This window comes from Chrysemys picta, chromosome 10, assembly GCF_011386835.1.
Source record: "Chrysemys picta bellii isolate R12L10 chromosome 10, ASM1138683v2, whole genome shotgun sequence".
NCBI lineage: Eukaryota > Metazoa > Chordata > Testudines > Emydidae > Chrysemys > Chrysemys picta.
Genome location: NC_088800.1, coordinates 37,562,333 through 37,588,510, shown reverse-complemented (window position 1 = coordinate 37,588,510; position 26,178 = coordinate 37,562,333). Strand labels below are relative to the sequence as shown.

Sequence of the window (26,178 nt, the reverse complement as noted above, 5' to 3'; positions counted from 1 at the left end):
GTGGATAGTTCTCGGAAAACATCCACTTAATGTGCAGCGGCAGTCAAAAAAGCTAACAATGTTAGGGACCGTCAGGGAAGGGATAGATAATAAAACAGAAAATATCATAATGCCACTATATAAATCCAGGATCTGCCCATATCTTCAATACTGTGTGTAGTTCTGGTTACCCCATCTCAAAAAAGAGATAGTAGAATTGGAAAAGGTACAGAGAAGGGCAACAAAAATGATGAGGGTTATGGAACAGCTTCCGTATGAGGAGAGATTAAAAAGACTGGGACTATTCATTTTAGAAAAGAGAGAACTTGGGTATTGGAGGGAGTTGATAAAGATCTATAAAATTATGAATGGTGTGGAGAAAGTAAATAAGGAAGTGTTATTTACCTCCATCACATAACACAAGAACCAGAGGTCACCCAATGAAATTAAAAGGCAGCAGGTATAAAACAAACTTAAGGAAGTACTTCTTCACACAATGCACAGTCAACCTGTGGAACTCATTGCAAGGGGATGTTGTGAAGACCAAAAATATAAACGGGTTCACAAAAGAATTAGATAAATTCAGGGAGGATAGGTCCTTCAATGGCTATTAGCCAAGATGTTAAAGGATGCAATCTCATGCGCTGGGTGTCCCTAAACCACTGACTGCCAGAAGCTGGGACTGGATGACAGGGGATGGATCTCTTGATAATTGCCCTGTTCTGTTCATTCCCTCTGAAGCATGTGGCACCGGCAACTGTCAGAAGACAGGACATTGACTAGATGGACCATTGGTCTGACCCAGTATGGCCGTTCTCATGTTCTTATGTCCTTCAGTAAAGGGAGGCAGAGTTATGATGGAAGGAGACCAAGCAGGAATGGAAAGAAGGACAGAGTCCTTAAAGGCATCCCTTCTGGGAGCAGGAGAGCCAGGCATGCTCAGTGAACAGGTTGTAGTGGTAGGAGGGAGTTTTGTCATTAGAAATACAGTGTAGATGGCTGGGAATGTGATGACAGTGAAAACTGTGAGGTTATTTGCCTAGTGGGTGTGAAGGTGTCAGATCTTATGAGCCATATACTATGGATTGTTTTTTAGAGAGATCTCAGAAAGAGCCTGTGGTTGCAGTACGTGCTGTACCAGTGACATAGGGGATTGCAGGCGAGAGCTCCTGGAAGCTAAATTTAGACAAGGCAAAAAGCTTAAGTCTAGGTCTTTGATGGTAGTTTTCTGTGATGGGGAGGAGCTCCAGGGTCTGGAGATAGCAAAGGAACTGACAGGGTGTTACCTGGTGCCTGTGTGTGGCAGGGCAGAGTTCCCAGAGACTGGGGAGATTGGGGTGAGGGATGGGGGGCTAGCAGCACCCTGTGGGGGTATGCTGTAAGGAGCAGACCTATCATGAAGGCATGTATCAGGTGGTCTGACCGCACCTGAAGGTTGGTTGTACCAGGTGGTGTGTTCAAGTCAAGCGGTATTTAATCTGGCCTTTGCCTTGTGCATGTCATGGGGGTTGCCTTCAGCTATAGAGAAGACTTTCCCCCAGCCCAGAGGATATATTTGTGCTGCGGGAAGGAAAAAACAAAACACTGTGTGAACATGAGTCTGTTCCCCAGCACTCTCTCAGGACAATGCAGTGATGCTGGGCTGTCAGCACCTCGCCAGGCCACGGCCTCTGAATGCACTGCCAGATGCAGCCACCTCCTCCCCAATGCTCCCTGCCCCCGCCTAGACTCTAGCTCTTAAGGCTTCCCACAAGCACTTGCTGCTGGAAGTTTGCTGTTTCCAGGGATCACATTCAGCTCTGACTTAGGTGGCTGCCGGTCCTGTCCCAGTCAAAATTGCACTTGCTTATGCTGGGGCTTCGGCCTTGGAAGGAACTGGCCAGCCTTGTTTGCTCCTTGAGGAGTGCAGATAACGGGGCGCCCACGTGCCTGCTCAACTCTTTGCCATCGAGCCTTCATGAAAGGCAGATCATCCCACCAAGTCCATTGCCGGCTTATCTCCACGTTTTCGGCAGGCCTAATGCTTCTAAATTGTGTTAACCGGAGCCTGGCCTTCAGCCCAACCTTTACCGCTCCCCCCGCCGCTGTGAACCTCTCTTCTCTGCCCGAGGAGTCAATGGGGAGGCTAATCTCCTCCTCAGGATCTTGCTCTGCTCTGACGGCAGGCCAGCACTCACTGGATAAAGAGCTGGCATAAAGCTGCGAGAGAGACTGCTGGCTCAGGCTCAGCTCACTGTCTCATTGCAGTGACTCTGCTACAAGGCGTTTATGGGATTAGGGCCAGTAAGATCACTGCAGGCAGAGACAAAACAGACTTGTCCTCTAAGAAGCCATGGCAAAATGGCTTGGCCTGTTTAACTCCCATGATCCTCCAAGTTGGGTTCGCGGTCTGCTGAGGGAGGATAGAGCAACATTGCCCACCCTGCAACCAGCGTTGGTGCATGACCCAACACCCCCATCAAAGGAGGGACGGGCAAGGCACAGGCTGGATGGGCAGCCACTCATTGTGCCCCGTGACAAGAGGGGAGTTCCACTGCATCAAGCACCTGTACCTGACCCGAAGGTTCTGTGCACCAGGACCCCATCCTCAGCAGCACAGGCCATCTGAGGAGACCAGCCAGCCAGAAGACAAGTTCCCCAGCCCATCCCACAGGGGCAAAGAGAGACAAGGATGCCTTGGGAAATAGGGAAGGGAAATAGATGTGGGGTCTGCTTTGCTGATGCATGGAAGGGAGGCCAAACAATTCATAACCTAAGGCACAAACACATCTGAGGTTGGGCCTGAGTCAGAGGGTATAGTAAGGTCATGGGAATGAGAAATTCCTTCACCCCAAAATGTCCTTTGCTTTTAGACTGTTGTCATTAGAAAACCCTCTCATTTTCTGTCCAGGCAGCCTCATGTGGACTGAGAATGAACTGGTATCCTAATACCTCGTTGAGGGCATGCAAATACATCACTCTCTCCTCCTCCCGCTGCAATGACAGTGGCATGATCCGGGGTTGTCCATTAAGTAACGTCCCTTTTAGCTACTGGAATCTTTGACCACTCTGTCTGTTTGGTTGACTATCCAGGATTGCTTAATAAAAGAAGAAAGAACACGAATTATTTATCCACTAACCTCCTCCCCCACCCCATCCCAGCCTCCTGCAATCTGAAATGTAACCATGTCAACATTTTTGCCACCTAAGTGGTCATGGAAACTGACACGCAAACTCCTGTGCTTCCCAAAGCATCTTATACATTGACATGAAATTGTGCTTGGCAGATGTCACTAAACTCCTTTGCTTTTGGTGACAATATTGTTTCCACATTAACTAATGTATTTCAAAAGGGGTGGGGGGGAATCAGACGGAACGTGACAGAAAAAAAGGATTGGAAATGCGGCATAAACAAAATATGTGCTGGAATGTGCTGTCAAAATTTCATTGCCACTTGTTTAGGAGGAGCCACCCATAACTCACTCCTAGCTGTGCCACTCACCCCAAATGCACAGTATTAAAAACCTGACAACACTCCCACCCCGGCACAGGCTTGTGATGTGTTGAAGCTGACCAGTTGTCTTGTTATTCCAACAACGTGATAGGACACCATAAGCATTTTACATCTGCTTTAATATACATCTCTCCCTTTTATTACCACAAACTCCTTCTCGAGGCAGAACGTGCTGACTCCCAACCCCTGTACGTGATGACCTGTTAAACCTCAGCTCCGCTTTCAGGGTTCGTCAAGTCTGGAGGGATCAAATGTCCCAGCCTTGAGCCTGGGTTTGAGGTGAACGTACTGTTTCTTTTAAAAGGGGAGCAAAGGCTGGCTAAAGCAAGGGACACATGTAGACAGAATATAAGAAGCTGCCCCTATCTATCGCCCGGCAGGAGGACCACATGGGGAAATGTGAGCTGGAACCCGAATTAGCTCCTTGTCCACTGAGCTGGTGGAATTGGCTGCATCTCAGCCCATCCAGACCAGTGGTTCTCAAACTGTGGGTCAGGACCCCAAAGTGGGTCGCAACCCTGTTTTAATGGGGTCACCAGAGCTGGTGTTAGATTTGCCGGGGCCAAAGCTGAAGCCTGGGGGCTTGAACCCTGGATGGCTGGGCTCAGGTTACAGGTACCCTGCCTGGGGTCTGAAGCCCTTGAGCTTCCGCTTTGCCCCCCTCCCCCCCCCCCCCCCCCCCCCCCCCCCCCCCCGCACTCGAGCAGGCTCAAGCTTTGGTCCCTGCTCCTGGGGTCATGTAGTAATTTTTGTTGTCAGAAGGGGGTTGCGGTGCAATGAAGTTTGAGAAACTCTGATCTAGACCCTTATAATCCCATGACAGATGGATAGGGGAGGGGGAGCCAGGGTTGGAGAGCAGTTAATTTTACAGCTGCAAGAGTGGCCCCTGCTGACCAGGGTGGAGAAGTGATGCTCAACAAGGGACCTGACCTCACTCCTATCCTGAGGGTGCTGCAGAGGTGCAGGGACTGCGTGCATGTGTCCAAAAAGTGAGATCACTGCAGAGCATATCTGGCTGCAGAAAGACAGGGGTTAGATCCCAAGGCACCAGCCCGCCAGATGAATCCTGAACGATCGGCTAGCCAGCCCCCTTCCTTCAGAGAACTTCCCCATACTTCAGAGACGTTAAACAGGAGCAGAGGGCAGCTGGGATTCTAACCCCAGTGGATCTCCCACTTCGGTTAGGATGGTGCAAAGCCAGGAGATGGTTGAACTCTCCTCTGGGTAGGAGGCAGATAGGGCAAATGGGAATATTTATCCTTCGAGGAAGCATCCCAGGCTTTTCTGGCAGCAGCGGGAGGTTCTTCTTCCCAAACCAACTTGCTGAGTCTTAGCTGGTACTGGGAGCCTTCTGACTTCTGCTGAATCATTTACCTCTGGCTTCCTTTCTCCCATTCTCCTTTCCCCATCTTTATCAGCAGCTAATGAAACAGGCCAGGAGAGACCCAATCCGTACAGTAATTAAATTTACTTAGTGGGTATTCAGCTGGAGTAATGAGAAGTTTAATTCAATGATTAGTTTTTTCTTTCATTAATTAAAAAATGGAACAATGGCGCAATTACAGTGGGCTGAATTGATTCTTCTCTTTGAGAGATGCTGATGGGAGAGGGGGAATTTGGTCTTTTCTCCTCCCTTCAAAGAAATGTGTTTGGCTCCTTGCAGTCCTGCACCTATCTGGGCGCCTCTCCAAAGGCTGGAAGACCAGGGTGAGTGTGTGTCTGAGTGCATGGCTGATCCGAGGCCAGTGTTATGCAGTGCTGCATGACCTGGCGGGAGATGACTCAGCGACAGACAGAGGCAGTTAGAGGAGTGCAAAGAACAGCTCGTGACTGGGGCTGGTTCAGGGGGACTCCAGCTTCAGGGAGCACTGGAGGGGAGGAGAGCTTTCTCAGGCAGTGGGATCTGCTCAAAGAGATCGTGGTGGACTGTAGCTGGGACTGAGGCCCGGTGCTTGGAGCTGTGTGGGACTCTGAAGTGGTGCAAGATAGCACATGTTGGGGCTGCAGCCTGTTAGGGGTGATCTCTGGGACAATGGAGGGCATCTTGGCTAGCAGAGGGCATCTAGCCATGTGGAAGTCATCCCAGAGGGCAGACTTTGGTTGTGGTGGTCTCTGGGGTGGGGATTACCCTGGTAATAGTGGATGTGATTGTGCTGGTCTCTGGAAGGCTGGATGTATTTGTAGGGTACTGGAGCTGGTAGTGGCAGTTTGTGGTCTCTAGAAGGACATGGGGCAGCCAGAAGCTAGTTTATTATGTGATCCCTGGAGGGACCATATAGGACAGCAGATCCTGGCAGCTGGAGAGAGAGGGGATGGCTTTTGATGGAGGAGAATGGCTATGTGGTTTTCTGTGGGGGTGGGTTGGCTGTGAGGTCTCTGGGGAACTGAAGGGCCTTCCTGGTGTGGAGCGGTGTTGGACACTCTGCTGTGTGAGTACCCAGAGCAGTGGAGACTACGAAGCTTTTGCCTATGTAGACCCTGGCAGGCTGCTGATGAAGAGAGACTACATGGGAGGCTGCAAGTGCCAGAAAAACAGCTGCAACCTCCTCCTACAGGAGAGGTAAAGCCCAGAAGCAGATGGTGCTCACCAAGAAGGGGCATGGCCAGATGCACTGATGCAGCACATCTGCCTCTGCCATGGAGCTCCAAGGGAGCCTCAGCCACAGTTTAGAGCTGCCATCTCACGGAGGAAATCTGAGTACGGGCCGGCAGGGACAGCCCCCACCTTCCGTCCCTCTGGGTGCATCGCCTCAGGTTAGCACAAGGAGGGGTGACTGACCTTTGGGCTGTGCCAAGAGAGTGGGGCCTAGTTTCTGTGGTCTCCAGAGCATCTTAGTGAATGTTGGGCCAGTGGAGTCGTAACTGTGGGCATTGCTGAATTCAGCCCGGCCCAGCTCCCATTGTGTGGTCAGTCAGTCGCCCAACATTTCTCTGTTGGATGTTTGTGGAACTCAAGTCCCTGCACAGTTCAGCATCGCAGGCAGGGGACTGGGGCAGCAGGGGGCTGTTGTCCTTAAACAAGGGGCATCGGCTGGGCTGTGGGAGGGCTCCTGACTGATACTGGCCTGTAAAGGCGCACGGGGGGTAGTTCAGATCACAGACAAAGGGAGGGGGACGCGTGCTGGGAAGTCGGCCAAAGTGGCTCAGGATTTGCTATTGGGTAGAGAGACTTTTACCTCAGGATCTCCAGCCTGAACCCAGCTGAGGCTGGGTAGGTAGCGAGCAGAAGCAATTCATTCCTCTCTCGTAGCTGCGTGAGAAAAGCCCGGTGACTCTGCCCAGTCCTAATGGATAGGTGTCCGCGGCACCACTCACTGGCATTAATTGGCCCCTTTGTGGGCAGGATGAACAGAGAGGCCAAGAACCAAAAGGGCCTGGAAGCTGAGTTCCCCTTCCGCCCTAGAGATGCTCCCTCTGGGTCACAGGTGGGTGTCAGGTGCCTCCTGTCAGCCAAGCCCATTCACGTGGACGGATTCAGTTTGGAACAAACTCTGGTCTGTAACCCTGGCTGCTGCCTCCCCTCTGGTATGTACATCATTGCCTGTCACCCCTCTAAAATGGCTGGGCTACGGCTGTGGGCCTCTGCCCCACAGACAGCCACTGCAAGGAAGGGTTAGCAAGGAGGCTGCGGCAAGGTGAGGCATGAAGGTACTCGGCGGTTCAGGGGTTCGAGTAGGGTTACCATTCGTCCGGATTCCCCCAGACATGTCCAGCTTTTTGAGCTAAAAATAGCGCTCGGGGGGAATTTGTAAATGTCCGGACTACCACACCCCCAACCCATGCAGAGCGCGCGCGGCTAACAGGGTAGCCGGCCGGATGGTGCCACTTACATGGGGCTCCGACAGCCAGAGAGAGCCCCTCCTCCGCTTCCCCTGCAGCTGAGATCAGTCCCTCCCTCCCTGCATTCGCAGATCGCCTCCGGCAGTCTGGAGCCCCTCCACTGCTGCCCAGCGTGCCGGGACGAACGGCTTAGGCCGTTCCTGAGCAAGTTCACAGAGACATTAGGCGAAGGCCAACAACAAGGGGGCCAGGGGGTCGGAGAAGGGGCAGGGAGGTTTTGGAGGGGGCAGTCAAGAGATGGGGGGGGTTGGGAGTTCGGGGGGGGCTTTTTGGGGAGGGGTGTGGATAAGGTTTTGGGCAGTCAGGGTACAGGTAGGGGGTAGGGTCCTGGGGGGCAATTAGGGTGGGGGCGGTCTTAGGAGGGGCAGTTAGAGGACAAGGAACAGGGAGGCTTAGGTAGGGGGTGGGGTTCTGGAGGGCAGTTAGGAGCAGGGGTCCCAGGAGGGGGCACTCAGGGGACAAGGAGCGGGGGGGGGGGGTTGGGAGTTCTGGGGGCGGGGCTGTCAGGGGGCAGGAGTGGGGAGAGGGATCGGAGCAGTCAGGGGACAGGGAGCAGAGGGGTTTAGATAGGTTGGGAGTTCTGGGGGGGGTTGTCAGGGGGAGGGGAGTGGTTGGATGGGGCGTGGGAGTCCCAGGGGTCTGTCTGGGGGTGGGGGGGTGGATAAGGGTTGGGGCAGTCAGGGTACAGGTAGGGGGTAGGGTCCTAGGGGACCAGTTAGGATGGGGGGAGGGTCTCAGGAGGGGGCAGTCAGGGGACAAGAGGCAGGGAGACTTAGGTAGGGGGTGGAGTCCTGGGGGGCAGTTAGGGGCAGGGGTCCCAGGAGGGGGCAGTCAGGGGACAAGGAACGGGGGGAGGGTTGGGAGTTCTGAGGGGGGCGGGAAGTGGGAGGGGCAAGGGCAGGGCTCCTCCCGTCCTCTTTTTTGCTTGCTGAAATATGGTAACCCTAGGTTCGAGGCATTGAAAAGCTGTGGAAAATTGTTTTCCAAAGGGCTCGTCTGATGAGACTTAAGGCCTGCGAGCAACAAACGCTCTTCTCGCACGTCTTGGCACAGAGCAGGCCCTGCCAGGCTGAGTGCCTTTCTGCATGAGTGCATGTGTGCATGCTGCTAAACCTGAGAGGCCACTTGTTCCTGAACCCGAGGGGGGGAACTCAGCTGAGCCCATCAGCCTCTTTCATTTTCTCCTTTGCAAACAAATTAGTAGAGCTGCAAGCAATGCTGGAGCTGGGCAGGCAGGTGCTCTGCTCTCTGTGTTTCATGGTCTCTCCTCTCCTTAGCCCTCCCTCCTCTCTCTTTCCTTTTTTTTCCTCCACCTTGGCCTTACTTCCTCCATATTCCTCCATTTTCTTTTTCTTCTCTCCCCAGTCTCAATCCTTTTCTTTCCTGGTCTTCGCCATCTCGTCCCCTTCTCTTGAGCTGTCTGGCTCCCATTTAAAAATTCAGGGCCTGACTTGTTTACATTAAAGCTGCTCCAGGGCTGCCCGGTGAGGGGCAATTTGCCTCAGGTCCCGGGCCCCGCAGGGTCCCTGCGAGCCCTGGCCCGGCGGCGGTCCGGGTCTTCAATGGCATTTTGGTGGCGGGGGGCCCTTCAGTGCTGCCGAAGACGCGGAGCGACTGAAGGGCCCTCCGCTGCCGAAATGCCGCCAAAGACCTGTACGCCACCGGGTGAGTACAAGCTTCCCCGCTTTGCCCCAGGCCCCCTGAATCCTCTGGGCGGCCCTGTGCTGCTCTGGAAATATGAAGGGGCCTTGAAGGGGCAGGAGATGGTTTTGAGATAAGGAGGGTGCATGAGAATAGCTGCTAAGACTAGCCCTTATGCAGGGGTCTTCCCCAGCTGGTATAGAAGTGGCTTAGTGGCTCTGTATCAGCCCAGAGTGGGAAGGGAGACGGGGATGGGGCCACTGGGGCCAAGAGTTGGGAGGTAGGAGATGGTGACCCACAAGTAAGGATGGCCAGAGCACGCTTCACTACAGCTCGTCTCTGTGGTGGGTCTGTAGGGAATTACAAAAGGCAGAGCATGAGATAGAGCTGCCCTATGGCTGCTCTAACTTACCCTGAGCTAAGCAGGCCCCCTGAAAACAGAGAGCAGAGGTCTCTTAAAGCCACCTTTGTGCTGCTCCAAGAGCATGAGTAGCTGAGAATTGGAGTGATGGATTTTAACATGGAATAACAGTTAGAGGGATTTTACTTGTATTATTTGGTTGCTTGGCTTGGAATTTGATTGGAAAATAAGTTGTTGGGTTGTTCCCCCGTGGTAATAATTATTTTATCCTGCTCAGGGCTCTTCTGAAAAGAAAACAAACAACTCTCCCCCAAAACCAATGAATATCCGCATGCACATTCATCCGAGTGAGCAGCAATCACCTTCTACCCACTCAGTTATTCGCTGCCGAGCCCTCTGCTAACAGGGCTTGCAGATAGCAGAAATGCGCTGCACCGCCCCTGAAGCGACAAGGCAGGTGGAGGGGCAGAGAGTGAGGGGATTAATAAAGGGACTTTAAAGCAGCGCATCTGGTTGGCGAGGCCTGTGGGGCTGAGGATGAGAAAGAGGGGAGGCAGGATTGTGGATGCGCTTGCAGAATTATGTTTGCACAACAAGTGTTACTTTAAACATATCAGCATTTCTGAGCTCACTGGGATAGATAACCAAGGGCTGGGGAAAGGACTGAGGCTTTGAGCAGCTATGCATATAAATATGTGGTACTTCAGCTGCAATTCTGTGAGGGGATCACTAATCGGTCTTTGTTCTGTTGGTTTATTTATTTAGACCACTTGATGGTGCACCTTAAGGGTACTAGCCAGGGGAGTGCAAGGGGGTGCAGCTTCCGAATTCCAAGGCAGCTGTGCTGTGGGTGGCACAAGCCGTCAGTTTGGGTGGCAGCTTGGGAATTCGATCAGATCCAAATCCCAGGCAGCGGGTCTAAAATTAAGAGCCTTTATTTTTACTTGTAAACTGCTGAGCAATTTGGCTTTTGTCTCCTTCTTTGCTGGTCGTTTGGAAAGGTCCCCCCACCTCCAGCCAGGGCTAACGAATGGACGTTTTGGAGGACAGAACTTATATCAGGGCTTTTCCTCCCTCTTGGAACTTATTTCTTCTGTAAGATGTTTCTGCTACCTGAGTGCACTTGGAGAAAGGGGAGTCCCTGTGCTACGAGGGAGGCGTCATAGTAGGGAATGGTGTAAACTCTGGGCATTAGAGAGCTGCCAGCTAGAGCAGTCCCAGTCTCTGCCAGCAGGAATCATGGTAGGAAGGAGTATAGCATGCTGCTATGTGGGAGCTGCCAACTTTTCAGTCCCACCTGCCCCCAGAGAGAGTCATCTAGGGATAATTGTAGGGGCATTGAGTGAGGAGGTTCCGAGCTGCTCCAGTCCCAACATCTCCCAGCAGCCGTCATTGTGGAGAACGGTGTAGGAATGCTGTCTGGGAGCCCCCAGATAAGAGCATCCATGCCTTCTCATTGTACTCCCCGCACACACTCTGTGCGGTTCTAGGAAGTGGCCTTTCAGCAGAAAAGGGATTTGAAATTTGGCCATAAATATTTGGTGTGGGTGGAAGATTGAAATGCAGGTCCCTGTTCACAGTCAGTTTCCCCCCTTCTTCTAGAGCTGGATTAAATAAGTAAATAAATTCAACTTTTTAGCGCTTTAAAGTCATAGAATTGTAGAAATGAAAAACGTAATAAAGCAGATAAAGAAGTTGTTTCCCAGGTTTGAGTACTTTCCCCAGGCTCCTCCAGATGGAAGACAACCTTGCTTTGCTTTTTAAATACAGTTTTGCAGGCCGTGTAGCTATCAAGCGGGCCCTTTGGTTTATGCTGGATTTTACCTTGTAGGGTTATTATGGTATTTCTGGAGTCATTACGAGATGCACCCGAAAGCATCTCTGTACTCTGGACTGGAATGAGACCACGTAAGTTTCCATGCCCATTTGCACAATAAAGTACTAAAGAGGCCCATAGAGTGAATGATTTGAGTTGTAAAATGTCCCCTGGATCCATATTTTAAAAGTTTGCTAAATATATATGAGTTCATAAAGAAGCCAAGTCAATAATATGCCTGTAAAAAAACTCATTCGGTGTATATGTGCACAATAGATTCTGTCAGCTTGGAGAAATATTCATTTAGCGCTATCACAAATTCCCTATGTGACACTGAACAAGTTACTTCCCCTCTCTGTGCCTCAGTTTCCCCATCTGTAAAATGGGGGTAGCCCCTCTTTCTCTTACAGAAAAGTACCGTCTGCCCAAGGTGTCTTCAAAATCATCCACTCATTTTGGATGCCTCAATTTTGGGATGTCTGATTTTGAGATGCAAGTCAAATGACACAATGTAATGAACCCCCATAACCCCATTTGAAGTCAACGGGAGCTGCAGGCATAAGTGCTGAAGCACTCCCTGGCTTGGAGTGGTTTCCAACATATACAGGGTTCAATGGCTCTCAGCACAAATTGTCACAACACCCTGGCTGCAGGTGCTCAGCCCCTTGGAGACTCAGGCCCATCTTGGTTCAACTTGGGACTTCAAATCTGAGATATCCAAGCTGATAGGCCTTACTGACGCTGGGGCTCAAGTCGTCATGTTGAGTTCAGTGGAGCTGCACCAATCACCCCAATTCAGGATCTGGTGTTCTGGCATCTTGCGAGGTTTCACTCATCCATGTTTGTGTTTCATTTTTAGATACTGGGGTAGACCGTGCTAAAGAAGAGGAAAGCACTGTTGTTAGATAGAGCGCACCGGAGGGTCTTTCTTTCTTTCTTTCTTTCTTTCTTTCTTAATAGTAAATGAAAAGGCAAAGCAAACCCCCCCACACACAAACAAACTACCTTATAAAAGCATTCATGGGCTGTGGAAATCCAGGAAATAGAAATTGACATTGGGCTCATCCTCTGCCAACGCATTTCTTCTCCCTCTGTGAACTTTAAGTACCCTGTGCTAAGCAGAATGGGTGTCACTTCCTTTTAGTGCTGCAACGTCCCCCCATCCTGCACACTCAGGCATTACAGCTTCTCCAGGCCTCTGTCAGGGAGTCCTTGACCTTCACCCATCCTGTTCGTGCTGTACGACTCTAAGCACCAATGGGCTGAGTGGAGAGAGCTGGAACCTTGGACCTGCTATGCTTCATCCAGACTCAGAACATGATTTGAACATCACTTGGGATGTGTGTGCGAACAGAGATACAATCCCATTATGCAGAGGAGAGAATGAAGTTGTATGTCTCTCTCATGGGGAAAAAGATACAATGGCTCTTGCCGTTTTTGTTATGCAAAAATACTAATGTACGTTGTGCAACACTTTGCATTTATTACCTGCCTTCCTGGAGACTGTGGAGAGCTTCTCGGCTTCAGTTTTGGTTGCTAATTTTGTGTTATTGCATCCTGGCATTTATTTAAATCCAGGGAGCACTTGGTATTGAGTAAGTGCGAGAGTGGGTTCTGTAAGTGTTATTGCAAGATGCTTCCTGTTTGGAGAGCTCTAAAGAGACAGGTACCCCTCTCTTCACTCACAGACATGCCTCAGCTAATATAGGATTGATAAAAGGCCAGCGCCTCTGGTAAGAAGATTCCCCCTCTCTGCTGAGGTTCAGAAGGCTGTCAGTTCAGTCTGCTGGGTCTTGCTAGAACTCCTAAGCTAACCATGCTCAGGACTGGTCAGTATTTCGCTAGTCACTAGGAGATCTCCATGTGTAAGCGGGGGAATGGTCCCACTATTGTGGGGAACTTTCCTGGCTTATACACTACCCCGGTGAAACGGGCTAGCGAAAGGATCTCAGTCCTTGCTCCTACTTCCTTTACCCAGAGGCCTCCCTGCCCTCAAGGGCTCCCCTTCCACTCTCCCATCTGGCAGAGTCCTTGTAACCCCAACAAGGCTGGGCCCAGGATTCCTGTGAGCTCAACCCCCAATCTTGTCATGGTCACTTAGGACAGGGGCTAGCGTGTCCCCACTCCAGGCTGCTCTCTCTGCACTGGACACTTTCCTGACCCACTCATCATTACATACCGTTCAAAGCAAATACAATGTATTAAACAGCAATCAATTAAAAAAATAAGGAAAAATAGGAAAGGTTAAAGGAAAACCCGTCACCCCACTCTGCGGCACGAGAACATCACAACCAGTCATGGCTGGAATCTCAGGGCAGTTCACAGCCTGTTCCTCACCAGTCCCAGGCCCTGGCTGTGCTGCAGGGATGCCGCGGGTCGGACACTTGCTCTGGCAGGGGCCACACACCATCAGGCTCTAAGTGGCAGGATCCTTTTCCCAAGTGTCACCACCACCACCACCACCCCGTCAGGGTTACGATCCCCCCAAGTCCGGCCTGCAGGGCCTCTTGGCTGGGGGAAACTCCCTCCACTGGGCCCACTGCCCAGGGTCCCTCTCGCTCTCCCCAGCTGTTCACCGCACCTGGCTCCAGACTGCTCCAGCCCCAGCTCCACTCTGCCTCAGCACTGCTGCTGCTCTGCCTCCATCTCCCTGGGCTGCTTCTCCGGCCCCTCTGTCTCTGGTTATAGACTCATAGACTCATAGACTTTAAGGTCAGAAGGGACCATTATGATCATCTGGTCTGACCCCCTGCATGCTGCAGGCCACAAAACCCTTCCCTGGACTCTGCCGTTGAAGTCCCCAATCCTGTGTTTTAGTGACTTCAATCGGCAGAGACCCTCCTGCTAGCGATCCCTGCCCCATGCTGCGGAGGAAGGCGAAAAACCTCCAGAGGCTCAGCCAATTTACCCTGGAGGAAAATTCCTTCCCGACCCCAAATATGGCGATCAGTAAGACCCTGAGCATGTAGGCAAGAGTCTCTAGTCTGACCCCTGTTGGCTTGCTGCAGCTCTGCTCCTAGCACAGGTCTGCTCTGTGGCTGCTTCTGTGACTCTGCTCCCAGCACGGATCTGCTCCCCCTGGGCTGCTTCTCTGGTTCTCTCTGGATCTGGCACGGCTCTGCTTCCCAGCTCAGCTCAGGCCCCTGCTTTCTCCTTAGCTTGGCCCCACTCTGTCTGGCCCAGGCAATTCCAACTCACATGGAAAACAGGACCCCCCACGCCCCCGGTCTGCTGACTCCCTGATTAGCCTGCCTGCCCTGTCAGTCAGCCTGTCCTGGAGTATTGGCCTCTCCCCATTGTTTCTGGGGACTGTCAGTTTCAGGGTCCTGATTTCCCATCGACCCTTCCCCTTTCTTTTGGTACTGGGAGCTAGCCAACCAAAAAACCCCACTGAGTTTTAGTAAGGGGCCAACGGTCCCCTTACACATGCAGGACATAGGGTGCTGCAGGATTGATGGGGCAGTCTTTCTTTCTGTCCTTTCCATTCCTTGTACTTGGATTCAGCACTGATACAAGGAAGTTAAATCCTAGTGAGGAAAATAGAAAGGAGCATAAACTCTGACAAATGAAATGTAAAAATATAATTAGGAAGGCCAAAAAAGAATTTGAAGAACAGCTAGCTAAAGATTCAAAAAGTAATAGCAAAAAAAATTTTTTTACATACATCAGAAGCAGGGAGCCTGCTAAACAACCAGTGGGACCACTGGACGATCAAGATTCTAAAGGAGCACTCAAGGACGATAAGGCCGTTATGGAGAAACTAAATGAATTCTTTGCATTGGTCTTCACGGCTGAGGATGTGAGGGAGATTCCCAAACCTGGGCCATTCTTTTTAGGTGGCAAATCTGAGGAACTGTCCCAGATTGAGGTGTCATTAGAGGAGGTTTTGTAACAAATCGATAAACTAAACAGCAATAAGTCACCAGGACCAGATGGTATTCACCCAAGAGTTCTGAAGGAACTCAAATATGAAATTGCAGAACTACTAACTGTAGTCTGTAACCTATCATTTAAATCAGCTTCTGTACTAAATGACTGGAGGATAGCTAATGTGATGCCAATTTTTAAAAAGGGCTCCAGAGGTGATCCAGACAATTACAGGCCGGTAAGCCTGACTTCAGTCCCAGGAAGACTGGTTGAAACTATAGTAAAGAAAAAAATTGTCAGACACATAGATGATCATAATTTGTTGGGAAGAGTCAACATGGTTTTTGTAAAGGGAAAACATGCCTCACCAATCTACTAGAATTCTTTGAAGGGGTCAACAAGCATGTGGACAAAGGGGATCCAGTGGATATAGTGTACTTAGATTTTCAGAGAGCTTTTGACAAGGTCCCTCACCAAGGGCTCTTAAGCAAAGTAAGCAGACATGGGATTAGAGGGAAGGTCCTCTCATGGATTTGTAACTGGTTAAAAGACAGGAAACAAAGGGTAGGAATAAATGGTCAGTTTTCAAAATGGAAAGAGGTAAATAGTGGTGCCCCACAAGGGTCTGTACTGAGCCCAGTCCTATTCAACATGTTCATAAATGATCTGGAAAAAGAGGTAAACAGTGAGGTGGCAAAATTTACAAATGATACAAAATTACTCAAGATAGTTAAGTGCCCGGCAGACTGCGAAGAGCTACAAAAGGATCTCTCAAAACTGGGTGACTGGGCAACAAAATGGCAGATGAAATTCAGTGTTGATAAATGCAAAGTAATGCACATTGGAAAACATAATCCCAACTATACATATAAAATGATGGGGTCTAAATTAGCTGTTACCACTCAAGAAAGAGATCTTGGAGTCATTGTGAATAGTTCTCTGAAAACATCCACTCAATGTGCAGCGGCAGTCAAAAAAGTGAACAGAATGTTGGGAATTATTAAGAAAATGATAAATAATAAGACAGAAAATATCATATTGCCTCTATATAAATCCGTGGTATGCCCACATCTTGAATACTACATGCAGATGTAGTCTCATCATCTCAAAAAAGATATATTGGGATTGGAAAAGGTTCAGAAAAGGGCAACAAACATTATTAGGTGTATGGAATGGCTGCCATATAAGGAGATATTAATAAGACTGGGACTTTTCAGCTTGGAAAAGAGACAACTAAGGGGGGATATGATTGAGGCCTATAAACTCATGACTGGTTTGGAGAAAGTATATAAGGAAGTGTTATTTACTATTTCTCATAACACAAGAACTAGGGGTCACCAAATGAAATTAATAGGCAATGGGTTTAAAACAAACAAAAGGACATTTTTTTCACACAACGCACAGTCAACCTGTGGAACTCCTTGCCAGAGGATGTTGTGAAGGCCAAGACTATAACAGGGTTCAAAAAAGAACTAGATAAGTTCATAGAGGATAGGTCCATCAATGGCTATTAGCCAGGATGGACAGGGATGGTGTCCCTAGCCTCTGCCAGAATCTGGGGATGGGCGATAGGGGATGGATCACTTAGTAATTACCTGTTCTGTTCATTCTCTCTGGGGCACCTGGCATTGGCCACGGTCGGAAGACAGGATACTGGGCTAGATGGGCATTTGGTCTGACCCTGTATGGCCATTCTTATGTTCTTATGACAGTCCTGGGAACTGAAGTGCCGTGGTACAGCACAGGCAGTGACACTGCAGCCTTGCCTTTGAGCTGAGAGGGGAGTTCAGTGTCCAGGCCCATCTACTGTACTCCTTGGTCTCACTCTGCTGAGGCTGGTAGCAGCAATGTGGACACGTGCCCTCTAGGAACTGTGCTGACAGCAATGTATGCTAACAGCCTACACGGCCAGCATCAGATGCTCCTGACATTTGGTCTCTACCAACCCGGGCTGGATCTGAGCCCATTCCCCGGTGGTGAATGGCTCTGGCTGCATCTCATCAGTGTTCTGAGCCATACGGTCCCATGTCCTACCTCCGTGGGTTTTTCCAAACACCTCCATCTGTCACTGACCTGCTTAAAGGAAAAGACTCCTTCCTAGCTCACCACTGCCATCAATGGCCATGTACAGTCTCAGGACCCTAGCCTACGAGGCGCAGCACACCCCCAACTCCTACTGGTGCTGGAGAACGTATCAACACAAGCTTCCACAGGAGGGTCCCCCCTCGGCTCCTTTGCACTAAGAGCCTTCCCAAGAGTTATCCAGTTGCGTCCTGGCACCGGAGAGCCACCGCCAAATGCTTTTAATCTCTATTCTCCAAACTCTGCTAAGCTCACGAGCCAGCTCAAAGATGCTTTTTAATGAGCTAGAAGGGCTGTGTCCTCCCTGATTGTGCCCATGACACTGAGCAATTAAAATACAAGCTATAACTGGGGTGAAGCGAGGGAAAACAGGAGGGAAACAACATCTTTGTGCACAGTAATTTACTGGACTGGAGCTGCCGATATCACGCAGGCCATAATCTTTGCTCTTAGTTGGACCCAGACCAAGGAGTTCCAGGGCTGAGTTCACTGAAGGGTCATTGTTTCACTGCTCCTGGCTTTGTCAGTGCGCTGAGCCTGCTGGCTGCTCACTTTCCAGATTCTGTCTGTCCATCCATCCATCAATCATTCGCTCCTGCCCCTGGCCCCTTGACATTGCTCCTTCAGGACAGAAGGGCAGGAACAGCCCCACAGAACACCCCCCGGGTAAGGCAGCTCCCTGGCTGGCAGAGTTGGGGGAATAGGAGAATACAGAATATGGGGTATGTTGGGAGTAGGGAAGGGATGGGAGTGGTGATCACCAGGGCCGCTGCACCCTAGCCATTCTCTGTGCCATAGGGGACCAGGGAAGTGGGGCCAGGGCCGGCTCCAGCATTTCTGCCGCCCCAAGCAAAAAAAAAAAAGGCCACGAGTGGCAGCGGCAGTTCAGCAGCAGGTCCTTCGCTCCTAGAGGGAGTGAGGGATCTGCCGCCCCGAATTGCCGCAGGTGCCGCCCCTCTCCCTTGGCCGCCCCAAGCACCTGCATGTTAAGCTGGTGCCTGGAGCCGGCCCTGAGTGGGGCATAAGTTAGGGCAGTCATGAAGCTGCCCTGAATTACACCAGCAGCTGGGCAGCCCTGTGGCACAAATGTGGCTTGAAACAGCTGTGTCCCCACCTCTGCCTGCCTTGCATTGTGGTACCGGCACAGAGTAACAGGATCAGCCCCGAGGTACATTACACTCCCTAACTGCAAAGCTCTTCCTCTTGGGTTCAGCTTAACAGCAGCCATTAGGCAGCAGAGATGAGGCCTGGTCCCATTTGCATATCTGGGAGCTTAACGGCTCCGCTTCAGGCTGAAGGGGAAACTGCACAGAGAAATCCACAGGGGAGAGGTGATGCTGGGCATTGCAGGCTTTGGGCGTGCTGCCCCTGGGAGGGGGCAGGCAGGCTGTGCAAGATGGCATCCTGGTCAGAGTGAAAGAAGGGGCACTGGACTGGCTATGCAGCTCCCCCACTCCCTTTGTTTCTCCTACCTTTCATCCTCCACTGCCTCCCTGTCTCATACTTTCCTTTGGATTCCCTTCTCTTGGCAACTTCTCCCATCATCACTTTTTTCTTCCTTCCTCTATCCCCCATTTTCACCTCCCTTCTTTAGGACTCTTCTGCTCCCCAGTGTTGCACCTTTCTTCCTGCATCTTTCTCTTTCCAGCACTCTCTCCTTCCTCCTTTCTTCCCACCTCTCTCCCTTTCATTTCCCCTAGTCTGCCTTTCAAAAGGAAAAAACCGAGACAGGAACTGAACCAGCCCAATTTAGCACCGCTGGGGTTGAAAGTTTATCATCTGTGATTGAAGTATCTGCACTGAGGCCTTGATATGCCACCTGTGTGCGATTTTGAATTCGAGTTTGCATGCTCCCTGCGACTCATGGAGGTTCGCACAAGCTGTGTTTCAATTTATATCTCTGTCTCTATATATTTTTAAGGCCGCAGCTAATGTTGATTTAGTAAGTCAAGTGCTGGAATTTCATCATGCCAGGGAGAATGCATTAAAGAAGACACTGTAGTTATTTAACTCCAAATGTAGATCCTGGTCTATGGGGTGTATTTGTGCTTTAAGAACTGATCTGGGGGAAGATACATACTGAAGGACATTTGCATTGGGGTGATGGTCAGGGTTGAGAAGAAACACTGAGGTTATGAGTAGGCTTTTTGCAAGTCCCCTGAGAGTACCCTCTCTGCTCCCCAAGCCCTTTCCTTGGTGGCCCCATCAGTTTCATTCAGTGCTTTACAAAGCTCACACAGAGAAATGCGGTCTGGGCATTGCCTTGGAGACTCCTAGAGCAGCATGTGCACTGGAGCACAGCTTGGAAAGCATTCATATCAGTGCCAGGTGAACCCCAAATGGTTGGATGTTTCAGTCATTTATTAGGGAAACCCCCAAAGTAAGATGCTTAGCCAGACCTCTCAGGGCTGCAGACCTGAGCTAGGAGTCTTGCACCAACAAACTTCCTTGGGAGACCTTAGGTGACTGCTGACTCTGGTCAGGCTTCACGTGGACTTTTCACCTTTCTGGGGCTGGATTGGAAGAAGGAAGTGCAGGAACAAGTGAATAGAAGGATCACAGATGGGCTGGGCCCATCTGCCCTTAAAGAGGCCAGTCCCACCCATGGCATAGTTAGCTCACCTCCCCAGGTGGGGCAAATGAAGGTCATGTGACCCAAACAGGTCTTCTGGGGAAGAGAGAAGAGGAGAGGCATGTGGCAAAGCTTGGGTAAGAAGTACTGGGAGTGGTGGCAGGATATAAAGCAGGGAGATAGACTTTCAGAGAGGAGGGGCCTGGTCCAGCTCCAGCCAGAGACAGGGAAGAAGACTCTTAGTTCTGTTTGTTTGGGGTTACTAGAGGAGAGACATCCTTGAAAGGCTTTGTTGTTAGCCTGTGTGAGCTGGCTGAGGGCAAGTCAAAGGGACTGGGGCAAAGAGTTTATTGAGGAGCCCTGAGAAGGGGAAAATGAAGTAGTGTTGCTGTGGAGCCACCCCATGCCAGGAGGGGGCACTCTGGAGGCTGGCTGCCCTGTTACAATAAGAAATAATCTTTAGGAACATGTATTTGAACATTTACACCAAATGTATCAAGACTGGTTTGGTTAGGGTTGAATTTGGGACAGAATTTCAGGTTGGGTCATACTGGCTCCAAAACAGTTTGCCCAGCACTGTCTCTAAAGCGCATAGGAGAGCAGAGCCCAGAGTGCAGTATAACCCCCTCCCTTAACTGGAACTTCCTGGGTTCTTGGCTCAGACCCAGAGCTTTACACACCCCTCTTGAACTGTCTGTGCTATGGCTGCAGCACAGTATCCAGCTTTGTGTCTGGGGATCTCCAGTGGTTCCAGCTCCTGGGGCTTTCATGCCAGCCTTTTACCTGGTGTTGTCACCTGGATTTATGCCCCTCCCTCAAAACTTAGGGCTCAAGCAAACTCAAAATCACAAAGCCACACTCCGTGGAAGCCCCTGAGTTTAACCTGGTTTAGGTGCAAACTCAAAATTGGCCCTTGTTCTCCAGGATGGTTTGAGGGGCACAAGGAGCACTGGGTGAGCTGAGCTGCCTTGTATCTGTAGTGACGCTTGTAGGCAGGCAAGTTTCATGTGGTTTGGGACTTTGCAAAGCTCCCTAGCACTGTTTGCAAGAGAGGGGGACTCGGCTTATGCCATCACTGTCTGAGCACGGAGGATACCCTCGTTGCTCCAGTGTTTTCTATGGGAAAGGAGGCCCCAATGTCATTTCCAAGAGGATTCACACAGGCTCAAGGTCCCTACAGGAAGGACAGTTCTTAGTGTTTAAATACAGTGAAACATGGGCAAGAAATTGCCCTTATTGCACAATTGCCTATTTTAAGAGATCACCCCAAAGTATGCTGGGCCAAACCTGCCCGAGGTGTAACTCCACAGCAGAGGTGACTTTGCCCTACTGAGTACTATTCTGCTCCACCTGGATTAGAAAATTACTTCCATTAAGTAACTGCTTCTGGTTGGTCTTTGGAGTAGTCACTTAAGACAGCCTCAGCTGTAATATATTTGCCATTTTTCTTCTCACCCAGCTCCCTGAGCCTGTGTCTTTCTGTGTCCCTGTTTTTCTTCCCATACAGCCCTATTTATAGCTTTCAAATATCAGCCTGGGTGAGGCTTCTGCTCAGTTCAACTCATGTTTGATGAGGGGAGGGGAAAGTTATTTGAAACCTTTTTAACTTTCCTGGTGCTTAACTTTGCAGTCTAATTTCCCTTTAACAGCAGAAGCAAAGTGTCTCTCTCTCTACTGTTAAATGCAAGGCAAGCTCTGATTGTGATATCATTTCCTTCTCAGTGCATGACTGGAAAGCAAAGGAGAGGACGACGCCCATTGAGCTTCTGGAGCCAATTGGCCTGCATCCTGACACCATCTGACTTGGGTAAGTGGGGGGTTTGCCCCCTGACACGCGGGTTTGATGCTATTATGTTGCAGAATGTATAAAGCTCAATGATCTGTTGCTAGACACAAACATGGGCTTGTCTGTGTTGCCGTAAGCTGGCCAGAAATTTCTTCCTGCTATAGTCTGCCATCAGTCCCCAATTACTTGCATGTTGAGGAAATGTAGAGTTCTTCGGGAGGAATGCGGAAAATTCCATCCTTTTGGCTGAGGGTGGGAAGCTGCTCCTCATATATTTCACCATAAGTGGGGGTTCCTGGGAAGATGCCATCAGGCTTAGTTGGGATGGATCTCCAATGTGTCTGATATTTGGACAACTCCTTGAAAAATACAATCATTATGATCTGGTTATATTGCATATTGGGGGAAACTTTCTAATGATAAGGATAGTTAAGCACTGGAGCAGGTTTCCAAGGGAGGTTGTGAAATCCCTATCCCTGGAGGTTTTTAACAACAGGTTAGACCAGGGGTCGGCAACCTTTCAGAAATGGTGTGCCGAGTCTTCATTTATTCACTCTAATTTAAGGTTTCGTGTGCCAGTAATACATTTTAACGTTTTTAGAAGGTCTCTTTCTATAAGTCTATAATATATTACTAAACTATTGTTGTATGTAAAGTAAATAAGGTTTTTAAAATGTTTAAGAAGCTTCATTTAAAACTAAATTAAAATGCAGAGCCCCCCCGACTGGTGGCCAGGACCCGGGCAGTGTGAGTGCCCCTGAAAAGCAGCTCGCGTGCTGCCTTCGGCACGCGTGCCATAGGTTGCCTACCCCTGAGTTAGACAAACACCTGTCAGGAATGATCTAGGTGTACTTAATCCTGCCTCAGAGAGCTGGACTAGATGACCTCTTGAGTTTCTTTCCAGCCCTCCATTTTTATGATTCTGTCCTATCACCTGTAGGAGATTCCTCCATCATTAAACAAGATTGGTTCTCTACAAGGTATATATTATGCTGATCACAGAAACGGCTGCCCGCTGACTGAGCTAAGTGTAGATCCCCCTCCACTGTCATGCAGGGGATGTTGGCCAGACAAGCTCTTAATTCTGTCTGAGGGCAAGCAACAGTGCCCTCAAACAACTGTGCTTTGTGAGATGTCTCTATTACAGTCACACGACATCGTGACGACTCAGCCTGCTTCCCGGCTCTCTCTCTAGGACAGTCGAAAGAGACAGGAGCAGGTTTTGGCTTGTACTATACATACAAAATCCTAGACTAAAATCTGTGAACTGTCAGTTTGATATAGGCAACGCGTGAGACAGCAAACATCAGAGCTGACTGGGCTTAGGCAATTTCCCAGCACGACAGTCCTCTGGAGAGAACAAAGAGATCTTTCAATGCAGAATGGAATTTAGTTTCCTAATGAAAAAAAATCAGGATGATTCAGGCATCTCTTTGCATAGAGCTAGGGAAAAAATAATTCAGGTTGGATCTGCACTAATCTGGTGTGAGCTGGTGGGAAGCACTCTGATCTGCTTTTGAAGGCACGGCTATATCTGTACCATGGGTTAGCCAGTGAGGAACCATCTGCTCAGGGCTGCTTCAGAAGGGGAACCGTGTTGCTAACCTGGTGCTGCTGGCTGGCAGGCAGTGTCCTTCCTTCAGGTCTGTTTTAGAAAGGAGGGAATGTGAACAATGAACTGGCTGGCAGGTTTGTCACACTCTCCTCCTCCCCCACCCCCCCGACCACCACCACGTTCTTTGCTCAGAGCAAAGGGCAGGCTTCATGGATCCACCCACTGCAGGCAAAATGGGGACACATCCACAGACTCCTCGTGCCCCACTGCACTCTCATGTGGATGGCTCCAAGCTGTCTTTGAGGTTTCCTTCATCATCATCTATTCTATACCATGGTAGCATCTAGAGTCCAGGTGCTGTATAAGCACATAGAAAGGGACAGTCCCTGCCAAGAAAGAGTCTAAAGAGAGGAGACAAAGGGAATATTATCAACCATATTCTACAGAAGAGGAAAATGAAGGACAAGTGTTTGGGGTTTTCGGTGAGAGCTAGGGAAGCTACCATCTTGGCAAACCCCAGTCATATGGATTAAATGATTTACCCAAGGTTTGTGGTAGAGTCAGGAATTGAACCCAAATGCTCATGTCCCAGTCAAGAGCCTTACCCACAAGGCCATCTTTCCTCCCTATTGCTATGTGCTTTGCTTCCTCTCCAAATGGACTAAGATGTGACACGTAGTTTGGACTGACCTAAAGCAGGGGGCCCAACTCCATGTGTGTGGGGGGGGGGAGCTGGCAGATATATATCTGTGTATGGCTCCTTCAGAGCACTGGGTGGGGAATCCTGGGGGGAGCAGGGAGATGGTTACCTGTCTGGACAGGGGAAACAAAAGCCCCTTTGGCGTGTTGGTGACCATCTTCGTGGAACAGGGCAGGGACTGACCAATGTGGTCTTGCTCAGTTTCTGGTCCCTCGGGTGCTCTTTTCTACATTAAACCTGTCCTGTGGCTGGCAGCTGCAAACTATATTCAGCATCAACATGCTGGGATGAAGAGAAATGATCAGCCGTCACCCTCGCACTTCATCATTATGATAACGTTAACAGAAGGCTGATTACTGGGATCATTTGTCAGCAGGCACATGCGTCTACCAATCCCGGATTGCAACAAGATGTGCCACTGCCTTGGCGTCATGCCCAATGTTTAAGGGGAACTCCACAATGGGAAGGGTTGGGGGAGAGGGTGAATATCCATCCAGCAGTACAGAACGAGAAAAACATGCATATGAACCAGCATGTAGAGGACTTGGGTTGGCATATGGCAGTAGTCATATTTTATCATACTGGTGATTTAGGATTTGGAGCACCAACAGAGCCCTACTCTGGTAGAGCCTTTGGCTGCTCAAGGTTGCAATCTGCTGTAACAAGATTCACTGTCTCTTCAGCAGAAAAGGGGTGGCTGGAGATTAAGGATGGGGATGCACAGGGCAAAGAAGCCCACAAAATTTGCACAGGCACTACATTATACTTTAACCCCAAAAGAGGGAATCCTGCAGGCTGGGTTTTTTTGGAATGCCAAGGAGCGAATGAACATATGGATGGAATTTCCTTCTCAATCCAAGAGAGAATGGCTCCTCTCTGTCTGGGTTGGGGTGAATGTGGACTGACAGTTCTGCATGGAGCCCAGTAGAACTGGTCAAGATTTTTTTTATCAAAACACTATTTTGAACAAAATAATGTTTGTTTTACTAAAATGGAAAATTTCTATTTTGGTCCAAAATTTTCCAATTGTTCTATGAAAAAAAATGAACACCAATATTTTGGTTCTGTTTTGGGGTTTTTATCTTTTTGTTGGTTGGTTTTTGAATACTGAGCACTTTTACCAAACTGAAAACTTTTACCAAAAATGGTTTTCAAAAACAAGTTTTTTCGGTTTCAGTTTTTCGTTGAGGGAGGGAACAAAACAATTGTTTGTCAATAGAAATTTCAAAAAAAAATAATTGGCAGTTTTCAACTCTGCTGTATGGAGCAAATTAATATACCACATATAGTATGACTAGATTGCTGGAAGTTGGCAACCTAATGGTTCCCATCCATCCAATCTCTACCTGGGGATGACTTGGTCTCTTCCATGTTATTTGAATAGCTCCATCAGCAAGCGAGTTTCATGTAGCTAATGTGGCAGGTGATACCGCAGCCACACTCCGAATCTGTTACCAAACACTTCTGGAATTCAGCCCCAGAGGCATACAGGCTGCTGCCCTCCATGCTCCTCTCACTTGCACCCGGACTGCCATACAGACGTGAATGCAGAGTGACACGTGCACAAATATCCATCCTTTTTGCTCAGCAGCATATGTTTGATCACAAACCACCCCCCAGCCTCTTACTGCTGCAGCTCAGCTGAGTGATTAAGGGGTGCATGCCCCCCTCTCCACCCCCAAAGCTCATGTTAAATGTCACTCCTCACACCCCTGTCAGAGCTGCCTACAGGCAGGACACAGCAGCATTGCCACGCAATGTTCCCTCCCTATACTAACACAGCTGCTTTTTGAACATCTTTTCCTCCTGACTGGGCATGGGATTTCAGAGCCAGATCCCCAGCTGGTGTGTAGCTCAGCTGTGCTAACTTAGTGGGGCTACACTGGTTCACACCAGCTGAGTATCTGGCCCTCAAATGTCAAACGAGAATGAGGGTCCCAAAGGGCTTTACAAGCCTCAATGTATTAAGCCCTTCACAGTGCCTAGTGAGGTGAGTGATGTCCCCATTGGAGAGATGGGGAAAGTGAGGCATGGGAGCCAGGCAGTGATTTGCCCAGCAAGTCAGGAGCAGAGCCAGGAATAATCCCCTGGTTCCCTTCCTGGTGCTCCTTTCTCTTGTTCTTCGCTCTCCTATCTCCTGAGATTCACTGGAACAGAGTGTCTTTCCGCTTCCTCTTCTGCTTTGCTGTAGTGGCAGGTGGAAGCTGGCGCTAGATTCCCCACCCTCCGCTTGCTGCCCATCAGGAGATTCCTGAAGAGCCATATTTCATGACTGGTGGGGCAGAGGGCATAGCGCCTTGCCAGGCTCCTGCCACCAGTGTCAGCAGATGGCCAGAACGGAGGGTGGAACTTGATCAGAGAAGAGGCTGCAGTACCCTGCTGCCTGGCTCTAGCCGGCCCTAGGAATCCCCTCTGTTTTCCACATGGAGGTGCAGCTGCCATGTATCCCTGGCCATCAGCTCCTTATCCACTTCCATCCCCTTCTG

At 49.9% G+C, this 26,178-nt stretch overlaps 1 protein-coding gene across 11 annotated transcripts in view; it reads left to right on the top strand.

Annotated features, from left to right (window-relative positions):
* LINGO1 (leucine rich repeat and Ig domain containing 1) overlaps window positions 1-26,178 on the top strand; it is a 464,359-nt gene that overhangs the window by 280,487 nt on the left and 157,694 nt on the right. For 9 of the 11 annotated variants that reach the window (XR_010591090.1, XR_010591088.1, XR_010591089.1 and 6 more), the window contains one exon: window positions 21,374-21,458. The gene's annotated coding sequence lies outside the window, so the exon portion shown is untranslated. Of the gene's footprint in view, window positions 1-19,798; window positions 19,971-21,157; window positions 21,190-21,373; window positions 21,459-26,178 lie in introns of those variants that run through there. The other 2 variants (XM_065559571.1, XM_065559572.1) reach the window with 2 other exon arrangements.